At 42.9% G+C, this 23,370-nt stretch overlaps 1 protein-coding gene and 1 non-coding gene across 2 annotated transcripts in view; both read left to right on the top strand.

Moving 5' to 3' along the window:
- Positions 1 to 23,370, top strand: part of LOC131556183 (protein eva-1 homolog C-like) — a 201,090-nt gene that overhangs the window by 113,174 nt on the left and 64,546 nt on the right. The gene's annotated exons all lie outside the window — the stretch shown is intronic.
- On the top strand, positions 8,820 to 8,891 carry TRNAC-GCA (transfer RNA cysteine (anticodon GCA)). Its single transcript has one exon. It is a non-coding gene; the product is annotated as a tRNA-Cys (tRNA).

The following is a 23,370-nucleotide window of genomic DNA, read 5'->3' as shown; positions in this document are numbered from 1 at the left end:
AGCAGAGGAGGCAGGGAATGAGTCTGAATACTTCAAGGAGGCAGCTATGACCTGCCAGGCATCCCTGATACTGGGCAGCCAGACTGGAGATTAAACTGTGTTTTGGAGAGAGTCCCCATGGGCTACACTTGTACAATTAAAATGTTCCCTGGCCTTAAGGGCAAGTGGCAAGGCATGGCTCACATCTGAACAGAAGAAATCTCTATACCCAAACTAGCTGCAGTGAAAACTCCCTGGTTGTGCTGTCCCCTGTACCATTCCAGGGCAGAGAACTGACCAAAATTCCTATGGAAATTTTATAAGTTACAAAATGTGTACAATTCCAAGCCAGCGCTTGAGCCCTTTAGTTTATTAATGTATATATCTATATCCTGGATTTGAAGTTCAGATCAAGGAGTTTTATTCATCTTTTTTCTTTCTGTCCCTCTTTGTTTATTCTTTAGTCTTTCTGGGATAACAGGCTATGGCATTCATGAGCCTGGCATGCTAAAAAACATCCCTGCTACAGATCAACACAGCTTTACTGTCAGAAAGGGCATGGGGCTGCAAAAAAATATGGGGGAAATATTGAGGCTGTCTGGGCCATGTGAGCTCGAGAGTGAGTCTGGCATTGGCCAGGGAATGGCCAGTGAACCCCGAACTTGGCTCCCATCATAGTGAGAGAGCAAGAGAGGAACAGAGGTGAGGGCTGTGCCCTGCCACTGCAGAGGATGCTGCCCCATTTTTTGTTCTTGGGCTGTTCTCAAATATTTTTGTCCAGTTCTTTCTCTGATTTTTGTTGCCATGAGGTTGGCAAAGCAAAACCAGCTAATGCCAGTTGTTCCTTCTGTCCACAGGACATGGCCACTTGGCTGCTCAAGTTTCCTCTTCTCCTTTTGCTGTTCTCCCTCTCTGAGAAAGGAGCAGCTGTTCCATGCGCCTCTGTCTGGGACATTCAGAGAAGGAGAATGCCTCTTCTTTCACACTAATGACCTTGTCCATGATTTCTCAGCCTACTTGGAAGGGAGATTAGACAACATCCATCATTATTTAGACTGGCAGTGGAAACCAAACTGGGCTAATTTGATAACTTTGAAAAATACAGACTTCTCAGACCAGTGTTTCTTTTGGACATGTACCTTCTAGTAGCATTTAATTTATTTCTTTAATTACCACTCCAAATCTTTATTAAATATTACCAGTTCAGTCTGAACTCTGATTTTCTTTGATGGTTCTTAGGATCAGATCCTATTGCCAAGAGAAGCTGGAACATTTCTAGTCATTAACCAAGAGAAGCTGGAACATTTCTAGTCATTAACCAAAAATGACTCTGAAAGGGGCTTTGGGATCAGAAATATGGAGATATTGAAGTAACCTTTCTAGTCAAAGTTTGAATCCCTTCTTAGATAACAGCTTTTGCAGGGAGAAAGTCCAAACTCCCTAAACACAGTGGGCAGAAAAACTCAGTAAGAGATGATGTCTTGTCCAAGTGGCTCCTAGGACCTGCTGCAAAATACTTCCAGTGGAGTCAACAGGTTTTGAGTCAGGTCTCGGGTGACTCTGTTCTGCAATAAACATAGCAGTAATTGTAGACTTGTAGACCATGGTGCTCATTTTGGTCACCATGATATTATTATAACAGATTCCCAGTCCACAAACACACCCTTTCCTTTGCTAGCCCAGCAGATCCTGTGAACCTAACATGCTGTTGAAAGAGAGTTCTACATAGTGTGGTTTCCCTGAGCCTTTCAAACATGTCATAAAACCAGAGGAGCTGCAGTAATCATCATTATTAGTAACCAGACTTGGAGCCTGACTCTGAATCTGCCGTGAGTATAAACAACCTGTGTTCGTGTTCATCCTCCCTGCCTTTGGTGATGAGTGTTTCACTGTGAGATTAGAGGACGAAGGCTCTGAGATAATGATTTCAGCTGTGTGCCTCTTAGCACTGTAAAGCCCATAGAATATCAGAAAATTTATTGCTGTGACTTAGTTGCAAACTCCCTGGAGTGGACAGGGGTTGTGGACCTCATGATAAATAGCACACGCTAATATTTAGCAAATGATAATGCAGACCACAGAAAAATGGGAACAGAGGAAAATATACTCCCAAGGGCTGACAACTAATGCAAAGAGCCAAGAAATAGTTTATAGTGGGAGGGAATTTCCCCAGCTTCCCTCCTCCATGCATAAGTCACTGCATTATGGATGCATTGCACGGAGCCCAACATTGATCCCTCAAGCACCAAAGTTACTCCTGGCAGGAGTTCAGAACATACAAACTCACAAAGCCCCACAGGCAGAGCAGACCTGATGTTTTCCAGCCCCAGCTGGAAGGTGGTAGAGCCTATATTTGAAGCAGATGAAAGGGCTTGTGACTGAAGCTTAACTGGTTGTTTATAGGTCTTCTCTGATGTGTCTGTGCCATCTGCTTCATGCACAGGGCAGGTATCTTACCAGACCACTTCTCTGTCAATCCTTCCCACTTAGCCCCTTTCCAGAGAGCTAAAAAGTCCTCCATCTTCTTTCGCCCAACCAACATGGACATATTTGTTCTAGAATTCTCCCTCTGCCTGGGTAATGCCCTCCTGGAAGAGTGACATTCCCTGATCATAAACAGAAGTGTGTCATTCCACGGGATGAGGCACATACAGCATGATGTCAGAGGGTGGTGGGTGAGCCCTTCTGGGATCAGGATCCCTTGGTGAGGTATTGGACATGCATTTGTACAGACAGCACTGCTCTGGTGAGTGCTGTGCCAAATTATGTCAGCCCTTGAGGCAGGAGGGTTTGTACAGCTGGTAAGGGGTTGGGGTAAGCTGAGGGCTGGGGTGACCTACAGCCCCTTTTCCTTTTTATGGCCTTTAAAAGAGGCAGCTGAAAGGTGGATGATGCCAACCAGCTGTGCCTGCCACTTCCAGTCTGGGATGGGCATGGTGAATTCCTGGTGAATGAGTAGAAAGGAAGGAGAGGGAGGAATGAGGGGCGGCCAAGACAGTCTTGAAACATGACAGGTCTGCAGTGGATGAGGCAGCTTCCCCTTGATGCCTGCAGGAAATTTGGGTCATTAGCAGGTGATGGATGCCTTAGCAGAGCTGTCTGTCCTGTGGTGATGGAAAATGTCTACCTCATGTAGCACCACTGTGCTTAGCCCACAACTGAACTGAGCAAATTCAGAGGCAGAGCGTGGCAATGCCCAAGGGCTTTAGACATTACTTTGGGATTGAAGGTGAAAAATGATGTGGGTAAACAACTGATTGTGAGAAGCAAGGCTCTGATTGCAATTGAATTTGATTTTTCCTTCATTTGTGGGAAATACAGACAGTCGGAAATCAGACATTCAGTCATGACACTTGTGAGAGACAAGGATTAGAACTGCAGACTTGGGCTCATAAGGTGAGAATTAAGGTTTCCTGTGTGATTATATGGAAACTGCAGTAAAACACACATAAAACCAAATTGCGAGTCATGCGTTTCAGATGCTGGGAAGGGAGGAATGATGGATAGCCTGTGGCAAAATCCAGTGTATGTACGTGTGACTGCAAAAGATCAGAAGAAGGCATAAGCATCTGATTTAGAATACTTGTAGTGCAGAGGCAGATTCGTAGCATATGTTGAGAGCTTATAGGGAACAGGCCATGCAATATGTGATACCACACACAGAGAGCCAGCACTCTGGAAACTTCCTTCTCCTGGGAAAAAGATCATGGAGCAACATTTATTTTTAAGAGGCACCCTCATGTTTTATATATTTGCGCTTTCTGTCATGATATTTGATAGCATTGCATTTCATCACTTGGAGACACACTTCTTGGGAAGGCAGGCCTGGAGAGTACCTGTACTCTGCTCAAACCCCTTTGCTGTGGCTGCATGCCATACTAGTCCCTTTATTTGGCCATTGTGTGTTCTGAGAGCAAATTGTGTGTAGTTGGGTTGAACTGATGAAGTATATCCTGGGAGAGATGCACTGGAGGAGGACACCATGGATTGACAGACCCAAGGAGTAGATCAGTGAGATGCTCACAAATAGCAAGTCCAGCCCTTTCTCCTGAGTTCAAAAAGAACTTAACATGAAACCTGTATGCTTTCAAAATCCTGTGTTCTCAAATCAAAGCAGCAATGCCCTAATTAAAGCCACGTCTAACCTTGACTCCTTACACATAACACAGAGGAGCTGGCTGTCTTGCCTGTGCCCTCCCTCTGCCCTCCCTGACAGCCCTTTTTATGAGCAGACTGGAACACTGTGCATTCACCTCTGGCTGTGGGCAAGCAGGAGCCTCTGATAGTGTCCTGCCTCTTGCTGGAGTGGAGCTGACTGGTGGAGACACATCTCTACCAGCCAAAATATCTCATCTGTGATGACACAGACCCTTCTGTCAACATCTCCTTCACGCTGGATGGAATATCATTTGGTTGAGGCCAGGGGGAGCAACCTTCCCCCTTCAGATCCATTTTCCAGTGAGTAGGGGCTGCTTTCAGGTATTGAACAGGAAGCCAAGGCCTTTTACTGCTCTTTGCTGACACTGTCACTCAGCATCCTCCTGCAGCATAGCTGGGGGGAGTGGGGGCCCTATGGCTGCTTTCCAGCCACCAACAGCTGCATGTTCCCCTCCACAGAGGTGACTCTGGTCCCAGGGAGATGGCCTGATGCAATGGTGTTTGGAAAGACCTGCAGCAAAGAAGCAGAACTGGGAGGAAGGGATCATTGCTAGGGTAAGAATGGTGGAAAAGACTCCAGGAAGGAAACTGGCAATGAGAGATGTGGTTGGCAATGGGAGAGAAGTAGGAGTTATGGAAAAGGAATGAAAGAGAAAACTCTGAGAGGAGCAGTTCAATCACTCTGTAGATAATACAGGATATTTGAGCCAGGATTTCAATTTTTCTTTTTTCTTTTTTCTTTTTTTTTTTTTTTTAATATTCCAGCTCTGATCTGAGTTACTGCAGAAGAATTGTTTTATTGTTTTGTGCCTGACTTTCCCCATTTATGAACCAGATAATGGCCATTAGCAAACCGATAGCAGGTGAGGGCATCTTCAGATCCAAGTCTGGAAGTGTTGACACTTGAGCATTATTGATAGACATGTGGAGACAGGCTGTCTCTGTGAATACTTCTGCAAAAATCTTCTTGAGTCTCTTTAAATTTGGCAGCTCCTAGAGCCCATGCAACAAACCTGGAGCACCTTCACAAGGTCTGACACTGGTACTTATGCCCTTAACTGTTCTGCCAGCTCATGACAGGTTTTGCAGTGCTGGTGTTGTGAGGGGAGGGAGCAACAGAGCTCCGAGCACATCCTTAAGGACCAAACACCCATAAGATTTGTCTGCAGTTCCAAAAGTGCAAGTGAGGTCTCTGTCTGAACCAGTCTGGGAAGCCTGGACAGGCCTGGGTGACCTTAGATAGGTCAATTACTCCCTCATTTCTTCATCTCTGCATTTAAAAATAAAATATGAGGGTACTTTGCAGAAGAGTGATGAAGGTAAGTAAGATAAAGAGTAGGATGTGATGAGATATATTCACAATCCGTGGAAGTGCTCAGATAAAAGTTCTCCATGAAGGTGGATGCTGTTATCTGCCACTTATCTGCCATTCACCTCCCTGCACTCCACCCTCGGTCACTAACCATTAACATCACTCAGAGACTTGAAGTGATTTCAACAAATTGTCTGAGATGTGCTGCTCTCATTTCAATAGGTCTTAGGCAAGACAACAGGAGAAAGTAATGCAATGTCACAATGCTGATAGCAAGCGAGTCACAGATGCTGATACCAAGAGACTTATTTAGTCCATTTTGATCTTTTTTGCCTTGCTTTTCTCATCTCATCAAACAATCATTGCTGTACTCCACAACTGTGTCTCCCTGACATCCTTCCTTAGGACCCACAGCCCAGGCCTGAAGCTCCCTAAAGAACTGGCCATTTTGAAGATCTTCACTGTGTTCACCTTTGTTCACATCTCTTTTCAGAACCTGTGTAAGTGATGAGGTGGAAGTATTAGACACTTCAGATGGAAGCACTATAGACACAGTCCTGACTTTGATGTAGGCTGCTGGTTGTGCTTCACTGGCCTGTGTGTGCAGCAGAATGCTGGAACTGGTGGGAGACGGGGATGTTCAATAGTCTGGTGTTCAGTTACTTGAAAGTTTCACATCTTCTGAACCAAGGCAGTACTTGGCCTTTTTATTTTCTCCCCACTTTGCTGTCCCAGAACTGTCCTGGCCTGTTCCTTATGCCAGTCTGAGTCATACAGCAGCTAGAATAAACTTCTCTCTCCATTAGCTTTTGGAAATGTTTGTGCTTTGAAAGGGCAGGGCCCATGTAGAGGACACTTCACTTTCTCCAATTTACATAATTTTGCTGCTCAGATGTTTGGTTGTTTTTTGGGGTGTGTATGTCTTCAAACTTCCAGAACTCTGTTGAAACAGCTATTTCATGACTGGTGATGGAAATTTGTATTTCTGTTTAGTGGAATGACACAAAGAAATAAAGAGTTCAGACATGAAGCTGATACAGAATCTTGTTCTTGTACTGGGGTGACCCCATGTCCATGGTGGAAAAGGAGTTCTGATCTGTGCAAAGGGTGTCTGTAGGCACTACAGACAGAAACTTTTCCACATGCCTGTATACCTTACTGCACTTCTTGTGGGTTAGCTGACTTTCACCAAGTTGGGGAACATCCATAGAGTGCTGTGAGTGGAAGTGACATATTTACCTCGCCTTGTCTCCTTTCATCCCATTTTAGACCTCAAACTGTCTAACAGCATTAGGAGGCCCCACAGAATAAGAACTTGAAGTCAGTACTGCTGGATTTACTGAATCTCTGTGCTATCTCCTGACACTAACATTAACTGAATACATCAGGAAAGGGGTGAATTTTTAGGGATATGGGAAACAGGAAAATCTTAGAAATGAAACTTGGGAAACCAAATCTGCCTGCTGTGTTTGTCATGCAATTAGTCAAGGAGCTGGCTCACAAAGTTGTCTCTGAAAACCAGAAGAATCAAATGAGAGCCAGAAGACAGAGGAGAATATGTTGTATTGATCTTTACAAATGAGCAGCAGTCATTAAAAGAGTTAGTAACTATCCAATAAATTTGGCTTCCATGTCTAGTGAAGGAATAAGGAAGGAAGAAGAATTTGCTGTGCTATGCATTCACATGGAGCCACATGTATATTAGTGAACCCTCAAGAGAGTTACCAAAATGGAATGTAAATGATGGAAAAAAGGGGGGGTGAATTTTGTTGTCATGGAATACTTGAGAAAAGACTAAACAAAGTAAATCTGTAAGCAGTTAAAGCAAACCTCATCCCTGGTGAAGAAGATTTTATTGAATTTTCTGTGTGACTCAGAGCACACTTTAGTTATTAGTTTGATTCCTTTAGTAGCATGTAGGAAGTATGCTGCCCCTCTACACATGTTGATTTCACCGTTGAAAAGGAACATGGATGACACACACATTGATTTGTAGGAAGGAAATCCAGACAAAACTTAATCACTTGGCTTGATCCAACTGCAGGCCAAGTAGATGAAAAGAATATGGTCATTTAATCTGTGTAAATAAGATGTCTATTCATGTACTGAGGCAATTAATGTATTGTTTCATGAAGACTGAGATGAAAATTTAATTTAAATTGACTGGAGATGAGGATTATAAAGCAGACTGAAAACAGGCTGGAGGCACCAGAAACACATAGCAATGAATAAATGCCAAGACTTGGTGGAAGATACCTCAGGGAAGGGAACAATGTTAGACTGCTTTTGTTTAAGAGCCCTATTTATGGTTTGGAAGGAGGGTTGGCTATGGTAGCTCATTGTGGGATGGTGCTCATCTTGGGAGAGATCATCCTTTCCAAAGCCCTCATACTAATAATTTTTGATGTGTGGCAAACTTTGGATGAATCAAAATCACAGCAAATGGTGCCAAAAAGTTCAGTCTGGGGACCTTACCCAAATTCCCAGTGAATGTACCTGTCTGTAGGTGCTTTCTACAGAAATCTCAGTCCATGTGGTCCGCCATTTAGAGCAAACAAATTCTCTTAGTTTCTATTAGGCTTCAGCCTCTCCCATTTATTTATTTAGTGTTTGTCTGACTTTTCTTGCGTTGGATTCTCCAAACCATATCCTCCTGGCTGACCCCATGGACATGCTGTTTCACTGTACTGGTGTTTGAACACATATTGTGATTCCAGCAAGAATCTTGATACTAAGAAATATTTCAGACGGAGGGCTGGTGATGCAATAGGGACCTGTAGGATCTCTGTTTCCTTACTAAATTTACTGTTCTCCAGCCTGTTTCCAGAGGCCTGGGAATTACTCAGTGAAAGCTGAACTTCAGGACTGTCCTTTGGGAATTATCACCATTGCTTTGAGATGGGGATTCAGTCCCTGGAGTCATCAGGCCACCGTTACTTCTGATTGTGGGTGTTCAGCTACTCTGCTGAGGGGACAAGGGCGTGGTGCTGGCTGAGAAAAGGGATGGGCAATGCAGCTGGCCTTGCTGTGCACATCTGGTCAAAGGAACTGGACAGATAAGTCTGTTCCATATCTGGAAAGAAGTGCAGGGAAGGAGTTAAAGGGAACGCAGAGCAAATTTTCCCATAATTTTGCAATTTGTTGCCTGGTACTGTCCAGCACTAGCTGTAAGTTTTTATTTGTTCATAAGACATTGCTGAGCTACCCCAGAAATCCTACACCCCTGTGTGTCTTGTACAAGGCTCAGGAAGAAATGCAGAGAGGTTGTCCGTGCTGGACCAGTTCTGCAAGGCTGGCTCATATTCATATTATGAACTCCCTGGGGCAGGGAATGTCCTAATGGATTTCATTTACAAAGGGGAAATAGGAAGGGGGTATAGCTCAGTGGTAGAGCATTTGACTGCAGATCAAGAGGTCCCTGGTTCAACTCCAGGTGCCCCCTCATGTGCCCTTTTTTTTTTGGGAAGACATTAGAAAAACAACTCTTTATTGTGTGGGTGGTGAGGCACTGGAACAGGTTCTCCAGAGAAGCCGTGGATGCCCCATCTCTGGAAGTGTTCAAGGCCAGGCTGGATGGGGCTTGGAGCAACCTTGCCTAGTTAAAGATGTCCTTGTCCATGGCATGTGATTGGAATGAGAGGGTCTTTAGAGTCTCTTCCAACCCAAACAATTCTTATGATTTTATGATTTTTTGTGGTTTTAAGGAAATACACATAGTGTTTAGACACTGAGTAGCAGGATTGAGATTATGAAGAAAATTAAAGCATGAGCAACCAAAGGGACAAGCCACAGCCAAAAAGCAAGTAAAGATGGAGAGGAGTGAGTGTTAACCACAGGAGCACATTTATTTCAACCCCTGTAAGAATCTCCATTTTCTCTGCATAGTCTTCTTGTTTGGATACCCCAATCCTAGAGTCAAAAATGCCAAATTTCCCTCTTTTTCTCCAGTGCTTGGCTGAAGGAAACATTCCTCACATATTCCTGTGCTTAAGTGAACATTGGTTTGGGTCTTGAGTGGGAGGGATGACTAAGGACTAAGAATTAATTGCTTGATTCATTCTCTGATTATTCTTTACAAGTATTAGAAAAGGTGTTATTATCTGCTGAAAGATCATTATTTTAATTGTGCTTTGATGAGAAGAGAAAACAAGGGAATCAATTACTCCATTAGTAGTGTATTAAAGACAAATGCAGAATCCCATGAAACTTTTCCCAAAGATGACATTTATTAGGTTGTAAAATAACCTCCCACAGAAGCATTTGAAGCCCTGTCATTTAACTGATAAATTACTGAGGCCAAGAGGCCATAAGACCTCCCTAAATTAATTGCTCTTTGAACTGGAGTGAAAATTAAAAGAAGTTGGTTTGAAGATTCCCAGTGACTGTAAGTATCCCACAAAATTGTCAAAGATACCAGAATTATATCTGTTCTGAATGTCTAGATTTAACTTTTACCTGCTGGCCACTATACGATCTTTTAAGGTGGAAGGAACTTCGTTAGCTAATTCTAGTTCTCTCTTTGAACACTTATAGTCTGTGATTAAGAAACCTCTCAGCCTTTTCTTTGTAAAATTAAAGAGGTAAATCTTCTCATGTCTTTCTCCATAATGAGGTTTCCCATTTCTTTATTCATTCTTGTGTCTTTTCCCTCAATCATTTTTCGTTCTTCAGTACCTGCAGGCTTTAGAATAGGCTCTGAATACCAGCAGCAGTTGCACCAATGCCAGATTGGGTTGTTATATAATTTCGTCACTTCTTCTACTCGGTATTACATCTCTAGTACATGCATTATGCTGCTGAAGATGTCTATGTTACACCGCTTAGATTCTATCACTTTCTAGGCTTTTTCCAGTTTGCTTCTGGCCTCCTTTCTCATGCCTGAGAAGCAAGTTCTCCATTGCTTAATCTTACATTCAGGACTTTACTGAAATTCACTGTTGGCTTGTGTGCAACCTTTTCTCCTGTGTCAGCAATAAAAACACTAAATAGCAACTGGTAAGATAACATCTATAGGGGCCTGAAAGTTCACTTGCTGAGTGAACATTTGCCATTTATTATTTAATTTGGAGAGCTATCAGCTGGTCTCCCATTAATCTACACTGTACTATGTTTATTTTAAACCAGCCAAGTATATTACTCAAGAATTCAAATTTGGTGCTCTTCAAAAGCCCATTGCCTCAATACTATTACTTTTATCAAGCTCATTTGTAGGCTCATCAAAACATGAGACTGGATTAATTAATAAGACTCCTTTTCCATTACATGTTGTTAATGTATATTAATTATTTATTTGTTGAGCCCTGTCACGGATGTTCTGGGATTTTGCCTGTGATTGATGTACTGCAGACAAGCCCAGGATGACAGGCTTAATTATCTCTTTTTAATGTGTGTGGTGTATGGAGAGCATCCACTTATTTACCTCCTAAAATATTCCTCAAGTTTCAGGGAGGCATTGTGTTGCAGTGAGTTGGACACATACATAACAAGCAGCTACTGGATTTCACTAAGGGATTTTAATTTTTAATACTATTCTAAATGTGTGTGTTGGTTTTTATTATTGTATCATGCTCCCTTCTGAGTAACTGTTTGCATACAGAATCCCTTGGGTATGTGCTTCTTGAGAAAAGAGACAGGAGCAATCTTTGGGAAGATCACCTGACCTGGTCTGAACCCAACTATGTTATTTTCCATTCTTTTCTTGCACCCATCAGATGAGCATGGGAACATCTTCTGGTAGTGCATTAGTCAAAATGATCATACATCTTTCAACTATTGTTTTTATAACCTCTCCTCTGGGGAAGAGTGTTTGAAGTGCAGCATATTATTTTCTTAGGATTTTAAGGCAGTTTTATGAAATGTGTGTCCTCTTACATCTTTTAGAATCACAGCATCATTAATGTTGGAAAAGACCTTTCAGATCATTAAGTCCAACCATTAACCCAGCACTGCCAAGCCCACCAGTAAACCATGTCCCTCAAAGCCACATCACATCTTCTAAATATCTCCAGGGATGGAGACTCCACTGCTGTCCTGGGCAGCCTCTTCCAGTGCTTGACAATCCTTTCAGTAAAGACAATTTTCCTAATATTCAATCTACACCTCCACTGGTGCAACTTGAAGCCATTTCCTCCTGTCCTATCACTTGCTACCTGGGAGAAGAGACTCATCCCAGCTTGCTATAACCTCCTTGCAAATACCTCTGTCTTTTCCTCATTCTTTGTCATTATGTTCTCCTCTGCTTCCAGCAAAGGATGGAGATTCTTGACCCTTCTTGGGTTGGTAATATATTTATAGAAACGTTTTTTATTGTTTTTTTAAGAGCAGTAGCTGCACTTTTATTTCACATAACAGATGCAAAAGAATGGAACCATGTATCCTTAGTGAAAAGGAATGGGATTTGAAGTAGTCTGCAGTTCCTACAGGAATTCATTCCATCGTTTTGATAGGACCCTTTTTTCTTTTCCCATTGATCCAGAGGATCATAGTTGCTAACCATTGTCCTCTTCTGGTCCTTGACTAAGTCTTGGAGATGTCCTAAGTGCAGACCACAAAGATACAGGCACAGAATTCTGGAGTTCTTCAGGAAGCTGGAATAGACAGTGGAGGAGGGATTTACTGTGCCATGATGCTCTCAGCCTGATGAGTTTCTTGTTTCAAATATCTCTGGGCCCATACCTGTGCCATGGATATATCCATCTGTCCAGCCTGACATGACAGACATTACTCAAAAATAGCAGAGGATGAGAGCTTAGCATCAGCATTCCCTATCAGCTCAGCTGTTGGAAAGAAACCTTCCTTCTCTGAGACACTGGGGATTCCAGGTTGAAGTGGGAATATTTGATTCAGGAATCTTAGCTCAGCATCTGGAACATGTTGGCAAAGCTGAGTTCTGGGTATGCAGATGGCTAATGATTAATGGCTAAAACCCAAGAAGAGCTGCATTATAAATGGAGAGATTTGTGTTATTTCTCACAGAATATGACTGTGCTTCTTTGCAATGGCCAGTTTTGATACACACTGATAACAAATTGGGGCAAAATTTATAGGCTTCAGGGAGGTCAGATGTGTTTTATTTTATTTGTCCTGGTGGGGTTTTTTTCTCTCTCTTTTTTTTTTTCCATTTCTGTCACCTTGCTTACATGGTAAGCCCCTTTCTCAAATTCATCACCTTCCTGAGGGTAGAAATGCAACTCTGAGATATTGAAAACAATTAAAACTTAACATGACAAGATTATAGGCATCTATAGGCATCTAACTAAACTCCTTAAGATCAGCAATTCCCAAAGCTTCCTATTTTTGAAACCCTTTTTGCAACCACAGTACATTTTCCCTTTGCACATCCAGGTCTATGATCATTTCCAGTTTGGGACTCAGGATCCATCTTGGTTTAGGAACTCCTGTTCTTGTCCTGTAGGGAGTAAACATTTTCCTTGCTGAGCCCCTTGGGTCACAGTCTGCACTTTCTATAACCTCTATTAAAAATGAGAAAGCATCAGCAATGCAATGCAAGAGAAGGAAGGATTTAATCACTCTTCTGTCTGTCCCTACCTTTTCAATTTTCAACAACAGGATCCTTGATCTCCTGTTTTCTTCTACAGCACATGGGACACACTCATGGCTAAGTATTTACTGGATGGATTTGGATTTGGGAACAGATCTTTGGAATCAAGAGCATGGAGAATTTTTCAGGTTGCCCAGTCAGTTTTGCACCTTGATTTAAATAATTGTTCTTTGAAAATTTATGTCACTTTCATCAACTTAGTGCAGTAAAGATGATGTTGGTATCTGTGGTACAAACTGACTGAAAATCCATCCTGTTATTAATAAATGGTGTCTGCAAACACAGTGGCATTTTACTGTTCTTAAATATTTGCCTGCTTTTGTCTGTGCTGTGGAAAAATAATGCCTGCTGGAGTGTTTCTGCCTCTGCCTGTCTTCTGCTTGTGACCTGACATGAACTGCTTTATGTAATGCTCCCTAGCAGCAGTGCTGCTGCTGGAGACAGGGCTGTTCCTGTGGCCAGAGGTAGCTCCACATCCAATTTTAAAGGTTTTTTTAGCCATTCAACTTAACAAATGCAATGCCAGGAAGGAGAAGGTTTTTGCCAACAGTGTTTTATCTCCAACTCCAACTAGGTGAGCTTGCTGAGAAGGGCTATGTTTGTTCTTTGTCTTGTTCTCTGTTGCCAAAGACTCCTCATTTTCTTGTGCTCAGTTCCTCCTCTCCAGCAGATAAGGTGAACATTGCAATGAGGTGACTCCTGTTTGATAGGTGTCACTGTGTGGGCTGGGAAGAGTTGATGGCTTAGCTCAGGATGGTGGAGTTTCAATCAGTTGCCTTCACAGGAGTGTTGCTGCAGCAGTCCAAGGCTCTGCATCTGACATTTCATGGCTGTAGTGTCATCATCTCTGCAGGAGTCACTTTCAATGTGACATAATATACAACAATATTTAGTTTCAGGCCAGGAATTTTCTTCCTCATTTATGTTTGTGGAAGCCATGATTTCTTTAATGTAGCACAAATCTAACATACACAGGGAATAGATACCTTCCAGATGTGCTTCCAGGCCTAAATCCAGGTCTAGAAATCCATACCATACTTCATTCAAGAGCAGTGGAAAGAGGGCCTGGATACCCCTTGATTTCTTTGAGCTGCCAAGAACAGAGGCTTTGCAGCATGAAACTGTAATTTGAGGATAGCCCTTTGCTGATTTCAAGCAGTCAATTATTTGAATTTTAAGAATTAAGTGCTCTCGGGGTGGAAGTGATGTGTCTCAGCTGAAGTCCATTTTAAAATAATTTGCTGGTGATCAATTGTCTATGACCAGACATCTGGCAAGAATCATGTGGCAAGATGTAAGTCCAACATAACCCCCTGAGAGGAATTTAGACTGCACCAGTGGAGTGTGTTCCCTGGGACAGCAATTCTGACTCATTTCCATGCCACAGGCTTATACATCCATACACAGCAGACCTCAGACTGCACCACTGGGCACCAGGTATTCTGCTTGGTTTTTCTCAGATGCTAAAGCCTATATATAGGGTTTTCCCCACCTCTCTCTTGTTTCCTCAATGTCTTTTGTTCTTAATTTTCTCTCTTCTCCACTCCACTTTCTATAGGGGTAAAATGACACATCTCAGCTTAGAATTTATATTCACATATACTTGTCTCCTGTTCATGCTCATGATGGCTTAAAAAGCCTGAAGGGATATTCTGTAATTCAGTGTCCATTCATGTGTGTTTTCAGTACTTCCCATTAAACAGCAACATGCAGAAATGTTGGCAAGAACAGAGATAACAGAAATGCTGTCCTCACTATTCCAGGGGGTGCAAAGCAGGCATTACAGGGACAAAACTGCCTTATTTTCTTCAGGGACATCTAATCACTACAAAAGCTCTCCCTCTGACTGCCCAGTTTTTCCATCTCACTGTGAGCTGCTGCAACCTGGAACTGGGAGTTTTGGGCAGATGGTGTCAGAGACACCTCAGCTGTCATCCCAGCCAGGGAAGCTCTGAGAAGTGCCATGAAACTAATTGCATCCCTGTTTAAATTCTCTACATCCCTGTTTATATTCCTAGAGAATACAGAATACAGTATGGTATGGACATGTTTGGGCTGGCTCCACACAGGGTAAGACTGACACCTATGGAACCTCCAAGCTGATGTGCTTCTGGATAGGGTCCATCAGTTCAGCAGATGATGTCCCTGCCATAATTTCACTGCATCTGGTCCAAGTTGGTTCATCTCCCTACCAAGTGCTGTCCTGCAGCATGGCTTAGCAAAGCTTGGTAGGGCATCAGCTTGGAGATCTCTTCGTGTTGTGACACAAACCAGATAAAAGCTACAGGGCAGTATACAAATTTGTATTTAATTTGGGAGCATCCTCAAAAGCATTCAATGCACTTCTGTCCTCTCTTTCTTAGGTGTCTGTTACACCTCTGGCTCTCATGGCTTAAGGCAAATTTTACTTTAATTGGCCAGCTACCTCGTTTTAATAACCTTTTATTCTGAATTTGCAGGACATAAGCATTGCTTTGGTTTGCTTCAGATGGCCAGGGCTATATTCGACAGCATAAAAAACACTGGTAGAAAGCAGGGAGTGGAACTGATTCATCAAATGCATTTATTTATTTCTTAAGTACTCTGGGAAATGCTTTCCTTGAAAACCACAAATCCACATGTGGATTGATTTTTGTGGGTTTTACTGAATATAGAAACCAACAGCTCTGTATCTAGAGTGATTGGAGGCATGGAGACCTTGCTGACACCTCTGTGACATAGGATCATTCAAGCAGGATAAGGTCATACTAGAAAACTTGCAGGAATCTCAAAGCAGGATCTGACAAATCTTGCAAGATCAAAACCCTCAATGTTCTGCATGCATTCTCCTTTCCAGCCTCTGGAGCCTACTTCCTCAAAAAGAGGTTAAAGGAAGAAAGGTACTTTAAAGTTCCTCTTTGTAAATGAAATCATAATTGATGGAAAACTAAAGCAATTGATGTAATATAAACCTCCTGGTAACTGGAGAAGGTGCTACAGAGGCTTCCCAGCAGTTATACATCAAGAAACATTCTTAATCTCCTAGATAATGTGGAAAAAGAATGATATTTATTATCTACAAGTCCTTACAAGTTGAGGATGCAGTTTATAAAACTGTATTTGGCTCCCCCTCCTTTTCCTCCTTTATTGTAATCCTTCACTGTGGATCATTTTACATCCAAACTCACCTTCATTTGTTATCCTACTTTGGTGATTTATCGGCATCATGAATTTCTGATTAATAAGGCTAGAAGGACATCCATCAGAAGAACTAAGAATCTGCGATCATTTCCTCTCAGGCTCTCATTAGCTGTGGCTGTCCTTCTGGGAGTTTTATCTTTGTCTTTCTATTTCCAGACTAAAGCACATGAGGCTTAAAAATAATATCCTCAGATTAATCTTTTGTTTCTATTGCCTTTTAAAACCTTTGGTCAAGATGGAATATGATCTCCATGCTGTCAGCTGAAATAAGTAGGAACAACACAAACTGTACAAATACACTCCTAATGAATGAGCAGGCAAGTCAGAATAATAGATGGTTTGATTCAGCCTCCTTCATTCTAGATGGAAAAGACAAAGCTCTACAGATAATCCTATGATCATATAAAATATTTGTGGGGTAGATAGGAATTACACTCAACAGTGTCTTTTCCATGAGAACTTCCTTTTTCTTTATGTTGCTTTGGTTTTTAAAATGACATGAGTTGTGGTGAAATACCCCTCTGGTACTTTCAGGTTGCTGTGCTTAGTGAAGTGGGAAAGGTTTTGTTTCAGAGTTTCTATACTAAGCTCTCTTTTTAATGAGACACTCCTAGGTTAAAAATACCGTCTGAAAGCAACTTCCCACGTCTTTCCTACATCAGTGACAGATTGGAGCAGAAAATGTGGAGTACGCCTGAAAGTGATAAGTTGAGGTTAGAGGTCTAGCCAAAGTCAAGTGCTAGGGAGTTTCAGCTGTAGAGAGCTGATGCTTTGAATTATAATAATGTGATTAATGTTTCTAATGTAAGTGGGTTTGGGAGTTACAAGGACTTGCAGCAACAGCTTGGATAAGAATGGTGAAACCTGCTTTTAGAGTTTTATTTATAGCACATTCATTAGGTTGGGCAAAATGGACAACATGTGCTTATGTGGTTAATGATAAATCCATATGAGGACTAAACTAGTCTGCTGAGTTATGAGAAAGCCATTTGTAGGTCAAATTTTTCTGGAGAGAGACAGACTTGAGAGGAACAATTCCTGTCTGTTTGAGGGAGAGGGGAGAAGAAGAAACCAGCTTTTCTCCTTTTGTAAAATACATAGGATGTTATGTTACATAAATGTTACAGATCTTCATTAGTTTTTACAGGTCATTTGCCCCTGAAGTTTATGTAGATGGCTTCATAAATGCCAAAAATAGCATGGGGAGGAGCAGATATGTATGGAATGGAAATTATTCAATTTTTTTTTTTATAAAATGGCAGATAATCTAATGTTAACATATGAAAACTGCAAAAGCCAGAAAAGAATACATCTCTGATGCATTATATTTTTTCTTGTGAGATTCAGACAATCTGGAGTGAAATAAAAGGTACTGAAGGAAAAAAAGTTATATAAGACTATTCCTTCTGTTTGAATTCACCACACCATAATCCTGCTGCTGTAAGCAGTTTAAGGTACTCTTTCAAACAGAAATAATTTCCCCAGGTGAGAGTATAATTAATAAACCCAGTATTTTGGCACATGGTTCATGTTGTGGTTTTAGTTATAGATCTGCCAAAAGGATAAAAAATGATTGGTTCCCCTCCTCTATCCTTATCCAGGGTTGTGCAGATCCTTCAGCCACAGGTCCCCCTGGTTTCCACCAGAGACCATGATGCCATTTGGACTGAAAAAATAAAAAAGAAATAAAAGCAAGAAAAACAAAGACAAACTAGTAAAAGAAAACCCTTATGAATCCGCTTTATATAGCAGCCAAATGCATAAGTTCCATGCTAGAATTTCAATAGTTGCATGCTGCACATCCTCACAAATAAACAGGCAAAACCTATCCATTTGCAACAAGCTATTTCCCTTCTTTGCTCTCATTCCTAGGTAGAAATGGAAATGTGATGTTCATTTTCAAGGAAACGAGTTGCTGTGTGAATGCTCTCAAATGTGTTCCCATACCTCTGCTGGGTGTTGCTGCAGGTGCTATTTGTGAATGAGCTCAGATTATCAGAACACACTTTCAGAAAAGCTGACTGATTATAGTGAGTATTTTTAGCAAGAGAAAATGTCACCTAGTGCAGAGATATTTAATGATATATATGTATATGTACAACAAAAACAAGTACAAGAAACTCTTTCAGATGAATTCCCTTTGAAAAGTCATTTATTACTCTCAGGACAGTCAGTTAATAAAATACATGGTGGCTTTCCCCTGCCCTTGACACCCTGTAATCCACAGTGGATCCCTGCTGAGAAGATGTACTTTAGTGCCACACAGCACCTTGGGCTTCAGTGGTAACTGCATGAAAACTTAATGGCCTAATCAGAGTTTACCTCATTTAGAGGCTACAGAAGATGACTTGTTTCTGCCATCAAAAGTCGTGACAACACTATTATAATATTTATTTTATACATATGAAATAATCCATGTTTTGCTCTGTGAGGTAAACACATATTTTATTTTTGACCCCCTTGGTAGACACAGAAAATTAGGTTCAGAGATTGCAATAATTAGCTAGGTTAATAATCCCTGCTGCAGGAGGGTCAGCTCCAGAGGGGATTCATCTCACCTGTGTTAAACTGTGTTTGGATAAAACAAATTATCTTCCACAAGGACCAGTCTCTATTAATTAGAGAGGGTCACTACAGATATTTAGCTCAGATCTACCCTTGAGCTGGCTAAGCACAGTGCAGATACATCCCACCCCATGGATTGAAACACTGGTTTTTTGAATGACAAGTAAGGACCAAGCTCTAGGAATAGATGTGCTCCTTACCTTGGAGAACTTACAGACAAAAACCACTGTCTTAAATACAAGAAATAAGGATGTTAAATCTGTGTGGAAAAATCTGAGACTCACAGGGCAAGCCTGTATTTACCCAAGGCTTCAGGATGAAGAAAAAGTCTTGTGGTTCTTTTGGATAACTTATCATTCTGAAATTAGCTATATTTAGTTTACTGGTTAAGTTAATTAAACAGCATTGGGGCCCTGCCACTGGAAAACTTTTATGGTGTTAAATATTATCATGGTCCCTGTTTATCCCAGGGTGAGGTGCCAAGTCTCTGGCATAGCTTGACCAGTAGCATGACCAAGAGATTGTTCCCAACAGGAAGTCTGCATGGGGCCATTCTTTTTTGGAGGTTAAGGGCATTTAGCCCCCCTGTACATGAGGCTGTGCCTGCTGGCCCTGGGACCAAAGACCAGCCCTGACCCTGTTTAGTTAATCTCTTTCTCTTCTCATTTTGTTATTTGACCTCTTCACGATCAGAACCATGGGGAAGCAGCTATGGTGTGCTGGGCTTGATGCAGGGCTAGCCTTACTTTGAAATAATGTGGTGCTATCTAATTCCCTTCTGCTGTTCTCTCTAATCTGTAAAGACCTCACAAATCTGATTCTGGCCTGGTTACCCTAATCTGCATCATGGGCTGCCCAATTCACTGACTTCAATGGGCCACACTGGACTGTGTTAGGGTTTTGAGCTGATATTTGGTTTTTTGAACTTGTTGAGCAAACAGATCTGCAAGATCTCTTCTTGACAGTGCACTAGCTCTGATCTGAAAGGAAACACAGCTTTAGACATCTGTTTCAAGGGCAGAACTATTCTGAGCTTATTTAAACTTGATACAAGGCTCTGTTTATATTTCTTTGATTAATTGAAAATAACCTCTCATTAGGGAAGTGACAACCGATACCGTACGATTGTGCTCAAGTCATTCACAGGAGCGAAAGAAATACACCAAGGGTTAGGCAGGTCAAAGCCCTTGTTTGGATCAAAGCATATGTTGAACACTGTATAAATGCCAAATCTGAAAGTGTTTTGTGTTTAAGGTTGAAGTTTGGAGTAAAATGATACTATAACAATAAATCCCCAATTCAGCTTTTTAGGTCGCTACTGCATTCACAAAGGCACAGCAAAGAGAGGGATGCATCTGATGGAGCAACTGGATAGGAGTCTAAGTCTGCTAAAAATTTACAGTATAGGTGAGGTAATACCACATCCAGGTCTGGTAGGCACATTTGAAAAAGAACTTTAATGCAATGGAAATGGATCTTGAAAAAGTGACAGCTATGGTTTGTGGTTTGTCCATAAATCTGCCTTACCATGAGAGACTAAAAAAGCTCAGCTATTTTTATTTATTCAGGACAAGGTTATGGGATGACTTGTCTGTGGTTTTGTAAAGCTGAGCTTGCATGGAGAGGGAGCAGCAGGCTCCAGTTCCCACTCAGAGCTGCATAGCTTGGCTGTTTTCAACCAAAATATTGGAGGGTCCCCAGCTATGCCTAGGCTTGAAATATTCCTGCTGTTCTGGGGGTAGACTGAGGATGGGCTGTACCTTGGTGGGCTCAGCCTTCTCTGTCCATGCCTGATATGCAGCTTCCTGGAGAGACTGGTGAGTGATGGCCAGGGTTGAGGGTGGAGAGTGAGGCCAGACAAATGCAAATCAGAAAGGCAGCCCTTCTTCCTGACAGGGTGATAGCCACTGAAATAACTTATCTGGGGTGGATTGTCCTTCCCTGAAACCCTCTGATCTGGGGCGGATGTGTCCTTGCATGATGTACCATAATTTGTAATGATTCAGGTGTTGCTTTGGGACACCATTCTGTGGCTTCAGCTATGTAGGTGATCAGGCCAGGTGATGGAAATTATCAAATGAGTGATCTCACCTGGCCTTAAAATATTCCTATTAAATAGGAATATTTAAATATTCTTGTTTTAGTGAGAATATTATATTCCTATAAGACTGATTGGTAAATGGAAATGTCTCAGTGAGGCCATCCTTAGCCTGAGGAAGGTCAATTTTTAGGAAAAAAAATCTCCCACCACTTTCATATTTGTAGGCAGAATGGCTATGTTTATATTTGCTTTCCAGGAAAGAGTTAAATCTGAGCTTAGACCTGGGCTCCAACTGTCCCTGTGGTTTACTATGTCTGGTAAGACATCTTTCAGTAGGATGAGGAGTGATACAACTTCTTCCAAACAGCATTTGACCTTCTGTTCAATCTACAGTGACCTGGTTGTGTGGGTATCTCATCCACCTTTCAGCAGTGGTGTGGGAACCTAATCAGGAAGATGAGGACCCCTTAGAAAGTCCCATGGGCTCCTGTCAAAGAGTTTATGGCACTGCCTACTGCAAGGGAAGGTGGGATTTGCAGAGAGCCCAGAGTCAGGCTAGGTCAGGGCTGACTGAAAAGGACACATTTTTAGTTTAAAGGATACTTTAAAAACTGCAACCAAGTTCAAAAGCTGCTGTGCCCTTGCACCCACCATGTAGAGAGGTGTTCACAGGGTTTGCCTTGCAGGAAGGTTAGAGTGAATATTAGGAAAATAATCCAAATAGATTAGGAATGATGCTATTAGAAAATCCATTGGCTTGGATATCAGGAAAAATTTCTTCACTGGAAGGCTGGTCAAGCACTGGAACAGGTTGGTCAGGGACATGGTGGAGTCACCATCTTCAGAAGTGTTCCCAAAATGTGTAGGTGTCATGGCTGGGGCTATGGTTTAGTGGTGAGCATGTTGTTAGTTGGACTTGGCAACATCTCCATTACAACATTCCATTCCATGGCGACATCCTTCCATTACAAAGTTTTCCTGTATCTTGATTAGTAATCACTACACTGGAGTGATTATTCTGTGATTTTTTTTTCTACTAATACTCTTTTTTTCAGCCATCTGACTTCCGAATTCAAAGACCAAGGTAAGAAATACCTTGAGGTATATGCTCATGGGACATAAAATCTTAATGACTTTATATGATTCTGAAGTATCCATCCAGCTTTGTTCAGTAAAGGCAGTTTCTTGCATCCATGCGAGCAAAGGTTTGACTCAGTGTGATTTTCTGTCTCTGTCAGTCGTGCCACTGGCGCATCTCGCGGGTGCCTGGGCTGTCCCTTGTCCTGTCCCCAGGGCCGTGTGCTCCTCTCCGGGCTGGGCACAGTCCCGGGAGCCCGGCCCGTCCCCTGCCCCGGGAGCTGCGGGCACTGCCGCATTCGGAGCGGCTCCTGGGGCAGCAGCTGCCGCTCAGGATGCAGGGGGGACCTCGGTCCTGCCTGCTGCCCTCCGGCACACGCTGGAGTATCCGACAGCTTGGAAAAGCCAGGAAAATGCTGAAAATGGCATTTTGCTCTTAGTGTCTAACATTATCGCACCACTCCTGCTCAAGTAAATAAACTCTGATGGGAATCCTGCCCCTACCCCCTTCATTCCTTGCTTTAATAAAACTTGTCACAGTGATTTTTTTTTTCCCAGTCAGCAGATTTTTACGCTGGTTAACGAGGGCGAAAAATTTCTCTTCCCCCCCCAGCCGCCCCCAGTTGCCTCCCCTCTCTTTCATGTCAGGGGCCAAGTTTGGATTGGAGCCTGGTGAAGTTTCTGTGTCATTTCCTGTTGCTGCCCTCCCCGACACTCGCTCCGCGCTCCAGCCCTCCCGCAGACGCGCAGGGCGTCCGCCCTCCCTCCTTCCCTCCCTCCCTCCCGGCCGGCGGCTTTTGGGGAGGATGTGACAGCGCTGGGCACACCTCACGCTCCCGCCTGTCAAGCCGCATTCCTGCTCCTGCTGTCCCACGGGCTCAGCTCCCTGCCCGCTGCCAGGAGCGCCAAGAAGCCGAACGCTGGAACAACTTTCTTCTCTCCACGCAGCCCGCGGAGCGTCCCAGGCTGCTGGGAACCGGAGGCGGTGAGAGCAAACCCATCCTTGTCCCGCAAACTTCGCCCGCTCCTGCTGTCCGTGCAGGAGATGGGCAGCGAGGGGCCGGGGATGCCGGTGCTGGGTGTTTGGGTGGGCGAGGGGCTGCGGGGGGACAGGGAGGGGACAGGGAGGGGACAGGAGCCCCGTGCGTCTCACTCTGTCGGACAGGTCAGCTGTGAGGGCTGGCATTGGTGCTGTTGTGCTGGTGGCTTGATGCGAGTGACGGAAAAAGGGCTGTTGAACAGAGGGGGAGAGCGGCACGGGGATGTCCAGAACCCGGGCAGGCAGCGAGAGGAGGTGAGGCAAAGAGCAGGGGCTGCTCAGCCTTTTCTCTTACGTGTTTGTCTTTCATCTTCAGTTTAGTGCTCCCAGGTTTTTCCCAGGGCTGGCTTGCGGCAGCGTTCACGGGGTTTGTGAGTGTGTCCAGTCCCGGGGATAGCTTTTCTGAGCAGAAAAAGCTGATACATGTGGAAATCTGTGTTACCCTCGCTTGGAGGAGC

This window comes from Ammospiza caudacuta, chromosome 3, assembly GCF_027887145.1.
Source record: "Ammospiza caudacuta isolate bAmmCau1 chromosome 3, bAmmCau1.pri, whole genome shotgun sequence".
NCBI classification, from domain to species: domain Eukaryota; kingdom Metazoa; phylum Chordata; class Aves; order Passeriformes; family Passerellidae; genus Ammospiza; species Ammospiza caudacuta.
This window is presented reverse-complemented; position numbering and strand designations above follow the sequence as displayed.